Raw genomic sequence first — 9355 nt, 5'->3', positions numbered from 1 at the left:
GACCGCGGGCACTTTAGAAATGGGCAGCGCATAGTTTCCGATACCTGTCGTGCACCTGGCCAGGGCTAATCTCACACCACACGTCACTCAGCCACTCACTACACCGTGAGAAAAGTCAAGTCAGGATCATAAAGGCGCAGCGAGTTGTTTACACATCATCCGCTTCTAATCAAGAGCGTGGCCAAGTCACACAGCGATAAGGCGCGCTGAGAGAGAGAGGGGGCTGGGCGGCCTAAACCACCGCAAGCCACACACAAATCACAGCTTACAGGAATGTGAATTATATAACCAGAATACTCTCCACATGTGTTGTTTGTACACGGGTGGATTGTTTTACTTGGAAACACACAATGCTGCAATCCTGAGCTAAACACAACGTGCTGGAGTAACTCAGCGGGACCGGCAGCGTCTGTGGAGAGAAGGAATGGGTGACGTTTCTGGTCGTGTCCCTTCTAAGGGTCTCGACCCGAAACGTCACCCATTCCGTCTCTCCAGAGATGCTGCCTGTCCCGCTGAGTTACTCCAGCACTTTGTGTCTGTCTTCGGTTTAAACCAGCATCTGCAGTTCCTTCTCACACAATGAGGCCCAACAAGACGACTGCAGCTAGTACCACTCGGGTGGGGGAGAGGGGATGTCGAAGAAATCGAAATTCATACTCAATCGGGGAAATTAGTTGATATCTGTCTTTAAATTGATATTTTGTTCATCTTTAAATGTAAGTCTTGGATTCATGTATCACGGGAACAAATTAGCAAAGGCAAGATGGTAAATATAAACTACAAATTAACTTCAGAAAATGAAACTAGTAAAGATGAACTTTGCCTTTCACTTTACAAAGAATAACCTCAGGGATTATGCAGTAAATGCCATTCAAATACTCTGCAACCTTGGGATAATATTGTTCATGTTCAAATACGATAGGTAAGTCTTGATTTGTTCAGTTATGATTAGTTCAAAGATACAGCGTGGAAACAGGCCCATCGGCCCCTCGAGTCCGTGCCGACCATCGATCACCCGTTCACACTAGTTCTATGTTATCCCACTTTCTCATCCACTCCCTACACACTAGGGGGCAATTTACAGAGGGCCAATTAACCTACAAACCCGCACGTCTTTGGGATGTGGGAGGAAACCGGAGCACCCGGAGGAAACCCATGCAGTCACAGGGAGAACGTGCAAACTCCACAAAGACAGCACCCGAGACCAGGATCAAACCCGGGTCTCCGGAGCTGTGGGGCATTAATTGTAATGCTAATACTGGGCCTCCGCTGATATGCCGGCATGATTACCCAATATTACTGATGATTAATCCATTGTATTATTGATTATATATGTTGCGCCCGTTCTCCTTTATCTGTACATTGTGAGCGGCTTGCTTGCATTTACCAGATAGCACGCAACAAAAGCTTTTCCCTGTACCTCCCAATAGTGTCAATAGTAAACTAAATCAATCTATTTACATGTATCTGTGTGTTGTTGCTTTAACCGGCCTGTTAAGTTGCAGCAACTGAGAATGTCATTGTTCTGATGTGGCTGCACACGACAACTAAACGCTCTTGGCTACATTCTACACTTGAAATTACCACAATGACATTTAAACGGCATTTGGACAGGTACACGTGCAGGAAGGAACTGCAGATTCTGGTTTAATCCGATAGACACAAGGTGCTGGAGTAACTCAGCAGGTCAGGCAGCATCTATGGAGGGAAGGAATGGGTGACGTTTCGGGTCGAGACCCTTCTTCAGCCTGAAGGTCTGGTTAATTGGCTTGGTATAAGTGTAAATTGTCCCGCGTGTGTGTAGGATAGTGTTAATGTGCGGGGATCGCTGGTCGGTGCGGACTCGGTGGGCCGAAGGGCCTGTTTCCGCGCTGTATCTCTAAACTGAGCCCTGTCCGGCTAGCAGGGCTGTGTAGGGCCGAGTGCCGGGACACGGTGACATCTGGCTCTGATCTCCACAAAGCCATTCACGTATCGAGCAGCGCCGCAGATCAACGGTCTCTGGTGCTTGGAGTCGGTCCACAGACACAGAGAGGATATTGGCTGTTACTCCGGCTTTTTGTGTCTATCAGTAACTAGGAGAGTGGGCTGGACAACGAGTGACTCAGCTGGTCATGGCTCCCATGATCTACGCTATTCCCACGCACTTTAGTGCCAACACTTGCTGGCAATCGGAGGGCTTGTAGCCCCATGGCCGCGGTAACAAGGTGCAATAAAGATAGCAGCACTACAGCTAAGTAGTGGCATGAATATCGCGGCCTGACTGCGGCACTGAGACTACATTCCTCTACAGACTCGCATCATTCTATACCAACAGCAGCCGCGTGGACTTGAGACAGAAGGGCAATGTGTTCAATATATTGAACCGATTTAAATTCATAAGTGATAGGAGTAGAATTAGGCCATTCGGCCCATCAAGCCTACTCCGCCATTCAATCGTGGCTGATCGATCTCTCCCCCTCAACCTCCTGCCTTCTCCCCATAACCTCTGACACCAATAGAGTCTGTTCTCACCTTCTCCATCATGGTCTGGTTTGGCTCAGCCACCAAGCACGACATACGGACGTCCGATCAGCTGAGAAGGTTATTGGCAGCAACCTTCCCTCCATTGATGAACTGTACACTGAAGGGCCAGGAAACAAGCGGGTAGGATCTGACCCCTCTCACCCTGGCCACAAACGCTTTGAATCACTTCCCTCTGGAAGGCGACTCCGGACTGTCAAAGCTGCCACAGCCAGACGTAAAAACAGCTTTTTTTCCACGAGTAGTAGCTCTACTCAATAACCAAAAATCTGTAGCCTCCTTTTGCTCTGGTATTTTATTTAATTCACATGTTTAATCAATAATGTTTTATTATTAATGTTTAATGTTTTATGTGTCATTCCTAACTGTCACTGTATGTCATGTTGTCACTTGCGAGCGGAGCACCAAGGCAAATTCCTTGTATGTGAATACTTGGCCAATAAACATATTAATTAATTTGTTCATTCTGTACTAATCAAGAACCCAGTTTAAAAATATCCTGCAACAAGTTTCAGAGAGTTTGCTGAATATATATAAAACTATAAGAAGCTAGACAAAAATGCTAGAGAAACTCAGCGAGTGAGGCAGCATCTATGGAGCGAAGGAATAGGCGACATTTCAGGTCGAGACAATTCTTCAGACTTATAAAATAACTATGATCTTCCATGGGCCGTGTCTATGGTTTCACTGCGGAGTTTGCTTTTACATTATTGTGGTTACTTATTCATCGAGTCACAGAGTCATTCAGCACAGGGATGATGTCTGAAATCTGAAGAAGGGTCTCGACCCAAAACGTCACCCATTCCTTCTCTCCTTCTCTCCAGAGATGCTGCCTGTCCCGCTGAGTTACTCCAACATTTTGTGTCTATCTTCGGTTTGAACCAGCATCTGCAGGTCCTTCCAATATGGAATCAGGCCCTTCAGCCCAACTTGCCCACACCGCCCAACATACCCCATCTCTGCCAGTCCCACCTGCCCGCAATGGGCCCATTCCCCTCGGCACCCGCGGCTGTCTCCCGCGACTTGCTCTCCTCAAAGACCCAGATAGACACAAAGATACGGAGTAGCTCACTGTTCATAAACATCTCATTCCACGCTGGCACAAGCACACTGAAGTACCAGAGTGTGAGAATAGTCACACCAGAGTGTGAGAACAGTACACCAGAGAGAATCACCATGTTTCTGGTGCTATTGTGCAGCCTTCACTTTCAAAGTTGTTGAACATGTAGGGTCTTAACTTGGCCATAAAGGCCCGTTGCCCTGATGGCTGCAGGAGTTATAGATAGAACTGGCCCACGTTGTCCATGCTGAACTAGTTGGCCAACTGGGCTAGTCCCATTTGCCTGCATTTGGCCCATTGCCATCCAAACCCTGTCCTTCCAGATACAGTATCTGTCCAAATGTTTTTTATCCACTTCTATAGCTTCCTCTGGCAGTTCATTCCAGTTACGGAAGATCCTCTGAGTGAAAAAGTTGCCCCTGAGGTCCCTCTGAAACCTCTCCCCCCCCCCCCCCAACATAAGTCTGGTTTTAGAATCCTCTACTTTTGGGGGAAAAAGACTGTGTGTGTTCACTTTATCCGTGCCCCTAGTGATCTCGTACACCTCAATAAGGTCACCCCTCAGCCTCCTACAGTCCACGAGTGGAGATCACAGCCTGTACAGCCTCTGTCCACATTCAAGCCCAGGGAACAAGGTAGCTGGTGCACAGGTATAGTTTCTACCTACGCTCTAGCATTCACTTGTGGGGTGAGCTCAAATAACTTCCCCCTTTCTCCACCGTTTAAATTCTTCCCTATCCTCAGGTTAAATCCAACTCCCTTTCAAAAACACCACCACTAATCTCCCTGTTCTAAGACCCCACCTTTGACCCCTTTGTTCTTACACATCACCTCCCCACCAGGAGTCTCCTCGTCAACTTCAAAGGCCTTCACCTTGGCCGCCCGGAGCTGACATTTCCATCACTCTCGTGTTCAACGTCTTGAGTCAGGTTGCTGCCTCAGGACAGGGCGATGAGAGGTCCTGACTCAACCCCACGTGGATACCACTCTGACCACGCTGCACGGTCTCCGCTCAGACACGCAGCAGTCGTGATCAAGGCTGCTCTCACCACCCACTCCAACTACTCTTTAGAGCAGGCAATCCCGTGCCTACACAATCCTAGTGTACATTGTCATCAATGCTGGATAAACACGGAGTGCTGGAAGGACTCAGCGGGTCAGGCAGCATCTGTGGAGAACATGGATAGGTGACATTTCACAGAGTGCTGGAGTAACTTAGCAGGACATGCAGCATCTGTGGAGAACATGGATAGGTGACATTTCGGGTCGAGACCCTTCTACAGACTTCTGTCTGAAGAAGGGTCTCAACCTGAAACATCACCCATTCGTTCCTTCTTCAGATTGAGAGTCAGAGGAAAGGGAAATGAGAGATATTGACGGTGATATGGAGAGATATAGAACAAAAGAGTGAAAGATATGTAAAAAGTAAGGATGATAAGGGAAGCAGGCCATTGTTCACAGTGGGCCAGGTGAGAACGAGCTAAGGGCCTGTCCCACTTACACGATTTTTTCTGCAACTTGCCAGCACCCGTTATAGTTGCAGCAGATGGCTGTTGCGACTATAACGGGTGACTACTCACGACCATACAGGGTCACCCCACGAAATGTCGCCTGTATGGTCGTGAGTAGTTGCCCAAAGAGTCATACCTTTTTCTGATCGCCGCTGGATTTTTAACGCGGAGACCTGCTGCGACTATGGCAGCTGCCGGCAAGTCGCCGAAACAATCACGTAAGTGGGACAGGCCCTTTACAGTGCGAGGTACATGGTAGCAAATTCCACGCTTCAGTTGCCCTCTGGGTAAATACCTGTCTCCATCTCAAGGCCGTTGTGAAGTCATGCTGTAAGATAAGATGTCGCTTTCTCAGAATATATCGTGGCACTATTGTGGCAGAGTTTCCACATACTCAATCCAAAATTAACCAGAGCAATATAATGATAGACGTGGTGTAAAGTCCATAACTATCAATCAGCTGATCATACGTTACACTCCGAAGATAGACACAAAATGCTGGAGTAATTCAGCGGGCCAGGCAGCGTCTCTGGAGAAAAGGAATGGGTGACGTTTCGGGTTGAGACCCTTCTTCAGACTGAGAGTCAGGGGAAGGGGAGCCACAGAGATAAGGAATTGTAAGGTGTGAAAAAGAGACATCAACGAGGGTGGAGATCAAGCCGTTACCAGTGTTAGAAATGAGGGGGGGATGTTGTGGGGTAGTTATGATATTTAGCTGAGTTCAGAATAATGTCCATACGTGGTTGGATTATTACGTAGAAGAGATTATTGTTAGCTAGGAGAAGGTGACAACAAAGCAAACAGAGATAAAATGTAATCAGGGGCAGTCAGGCTGGTTGGAGAACTGGGAAGGGGGAGGGGATGGAGAGAGAGGGAGGGAAAGCAAGGGTTATTTGAAGTTAGAGAAGTCAATGTTCATACCGCTGGGGTGTAAAACTGCCCAAGCTAAATATGAGGTGCTGTTCCTCCAATTTGCACTGGGCCTCACTCTGACAATGGAGGAGGCCCAGGACAGAAAGGTCAGATTGGGAATGGGAGGGGGAGTTAAAGTGCTGAGCCACCGGGAGATCAGGTAGGTTAAGACGGACTGAGCGGAGGTGTTAAGTGAAACGATCGCCGAGCCTGCGCTTGGTCTCGCCGTTGTAGAGAAGTTGACACCTGGAACAGCGGATACAGTAGATGAGGTTGGAGGAGGTGCAAGTGAATCTCTGCCTAACGTGGAAAGACCGTCGGGGTCCCTGGGAAGAGTTGAGGGGGGAGGTAAAGGGACAGGTGTTGCATCTCCTGTGGTTGCAGGGGAAGGTACCTGGGGAGGGGGTGGTTTGGGTGGGAAGAGACGAGTTAACCAGGGAGTTGAGGAGGGAGCGGTCTCTGCGGAAGGCGGAAAGGGGTGGAGATGGGAAGATGTGGCCGGTGGTGGGATCCTGTTGGAGGTGGCGAAAATGTCAGAGGACATGCTGTCTGACCCGCTGAGTTACTCCAGCATTTTGTGTCTATCTTCAGTTTAAACCGGCATCTGCAGTTCCCTCCTACAGACGAGTTACACTCCGAAAGTAGTTACACTCAGAGTGTAACGTATGTTCCACTGATTGATGGTTATGGACTTTACTTACTTTGCATCCATTCACATGTCTTAGAACATAGAACATAGAACATAGAACATCATCATCGGCGGTCACTGGAAATGAGTGTGACGGTCCTCTCCTCTCCATAGGGTAGTCTACTTGTGGGTCTGCAGATGTCTGTAGAGGCTGATCCGCGATCCACACACCTTGGTGCAACGTGGGCAGTGGAGACTGGCGGTGGTTGGTAGTCGTCGAGCCCCCTTCTCTCTCTCTCTCTCCTTACGGTGTTGTCGCTTTGTCTCTGCGACACGGCGTAGTTCCGTTTCGTGACGTGCAGCTCCTTCCTGCACGGATTTCCTCCAGGAGCGCCTGTCCAGTGCAATGTGCTCCCAGTTGCTCGATGTGATGTGGAATTTCTTCAGACTGTTCTTGATGTTGTCCTTTATGGAGGACACCTGTGCGTGACTTTGTTTAACGTGGGGAGACTGGTGCACAGACAGCCACCCCATGGTCCTTGACAGATCTGGGTCAGGATCCAGTGGCATGGAGTCCAAGACGACCGGAGACCCTTTTCTGCTGCAGCCTTCATCCGCCTTCCCAGCCGTTGTGACGCTCCACTAAGGTCAGCCATCGTCCTCCGCCTGTTCCAGCGTTGAGGTCTTGGTTGGATTGCTCTTTGTCAGAGACCTCCCCTCGACCTTACCACCATGGGTGGCCCAACCAGGAACATAGCTCCAGACGGCATCGCTCTCAGGATCTCAGGACCACACAAGCTTCTCCATCACGACAAGGTGACAATCCACGGAGAATAGAACATGGACCAGAACATAGAACATAGAACAGGACAGCACAAGACCAGGCCCTTCGGCCCACAATGTCCGTGCCGCACATGAGTTATAGAGTCATAGTCATACAGTGTGGAAACAGGCCCTTCACCCAACTTGCCCACACCAGCCAACATGTCCCAACTACACTAGTCCCACCTGCCTGCATTTGGTCCATATCCATCCAAACCTGTCCTATCCATGTAATATCCATATGACAATTAAACACTCCTGATTCTTGAGATTATTTACTTTAGTTGTTAGTTCTTTAGTTTTAGATGTACAGTATGGAAACAGGCCCTTCGGCCCATCTAGTCCGCACTGACCAGTGATCCCCGCACATTAACACTATCTAAACCATGATGTCAAGACCATTACTTATCTACCTGTATATAATCCATATCCCTGCATATCCACGTGCCTATCCAGAAATCACTATTGTATCCACCTCCACCACCAGCCCTGGCAGCATGTTCCAGGCACCCACCACCCTCTGTGTAAACATGCTGCCGCTCGGAAACATCGTTTTGGTATTTGTGAGTTCTGTCATCAACAATATTATCACTTGAGAAAGAGAAGTTTAGCAAACAAGCCACATACGATGGTTCTAATAAAGTTCTACAGTTGACTTGAGTTTATTGTCTCATGCACAAGTACATTGAGGTACAGGTGCAATTACAATCTTGTTTGCAGCAGCTGGATGTGGAGAGGATGTTTCCACTGATGGGAGAGTCTAGGACAAGGGTTCCCAACCTGGGGTAAACTTTGTCCACCCAGGGGGTAAATTTGTTGGTTCTGGATTTGTACATATTTTTTCTCGTTGACTGACTGTGTTTGGTTTGGGTATACTGGTATCTGTTCATCATTAGTTGTTCATAAATAAGTGAAATAACATGGTTACTTGCTATTAAAGTTGCCGGGGGTAAACGGGATGAAAAAGGTTGGGTTCCTGGTCTACGACCAGAGGTCATCGCCTCAGAATTAAAGGGCGTTATTTAAGAACGGAGGTGAGGAGGAACTTCTTTAGTCAGAGGGTAGTTAATCTGTGGAACTCATTGCCACAGAGGGCTGTGGAGGCCAAGTCAGTGGATATTTTTAAGGCAGAGGTAGACAATTTCTTGATTAGAACAGGTGTCAAGGGTTATGGGGAGAAGACAGGAGAATGGGATTAGTGGGCAGAGATTGGCCATGGTTGAATGGTGGAGTGGACTCGACTCGATGGGCCGAATGGCCTACTTCTCAATATAACTTGTGAACGTCACAGGCATAGACTCAGACAACACACAACAAATTATATATAATTTACACGTAAATTGCAGGTGCATAATCCAACCACGTATGGACATTATTCTGAACTTAGCTAAATATCATAACTACCCCACAACATCCCCCCCTCATTTCTAACACTGGTAACGTCTCCACTCAGACTCTCCAGAGGAAGCGGCTCATGGATGACGTCAACTACATTCAATAGACAATGGACCATAGACAATAGACAATAGGTGCAGGAGTAGGCCAATCGGTCCTTCAAGCCAGCACCGCCATTCAATGTGATCATGGCTGATCATCCCCAATCAGTACCCCGTTCCTGCCTTCTCCCCATATCCCCTGACTCCGCTATCTTTAAGAGCCCTATCTAGCTCTCTCTTGAAAGTATCCAGAGAACCGGCCTCCACCGTCCTCTGAGGCAGTGTGAAGAAGTGTTTCCTTGTCTCCGTTCTAAATGGCTTGCCCCTTATTCTTAAACTGGGGCCCCTGGTTCTGGACTCACCCAACATCGGGAACATGTTTCCTTCCTCTAGCATGTCCAAACCCTTAATAACCTTAATAATACTATTACTAAAAGTCTCATCTTGACCACTTCCTGTCTAC

Source organism: Amblyraja radiata, chromosome 13 (assembly GCF_010909765.2).
Source record: "Amblyraja radiata isolate CabotCenter1 chromosome 13, sAmbRad1.1.pri, whole genome shotgun sequence".
In the NCBI taxonomy this organism is placed as follows: Eukaryota; Metazoa; Chordata; class Chondrichthyes; order Rajiformes; family Rajidae; genus Amblyraja; species Amblyraja radiata.
This window is presented reverse-complemented; position numbering follows the sequence as displayed.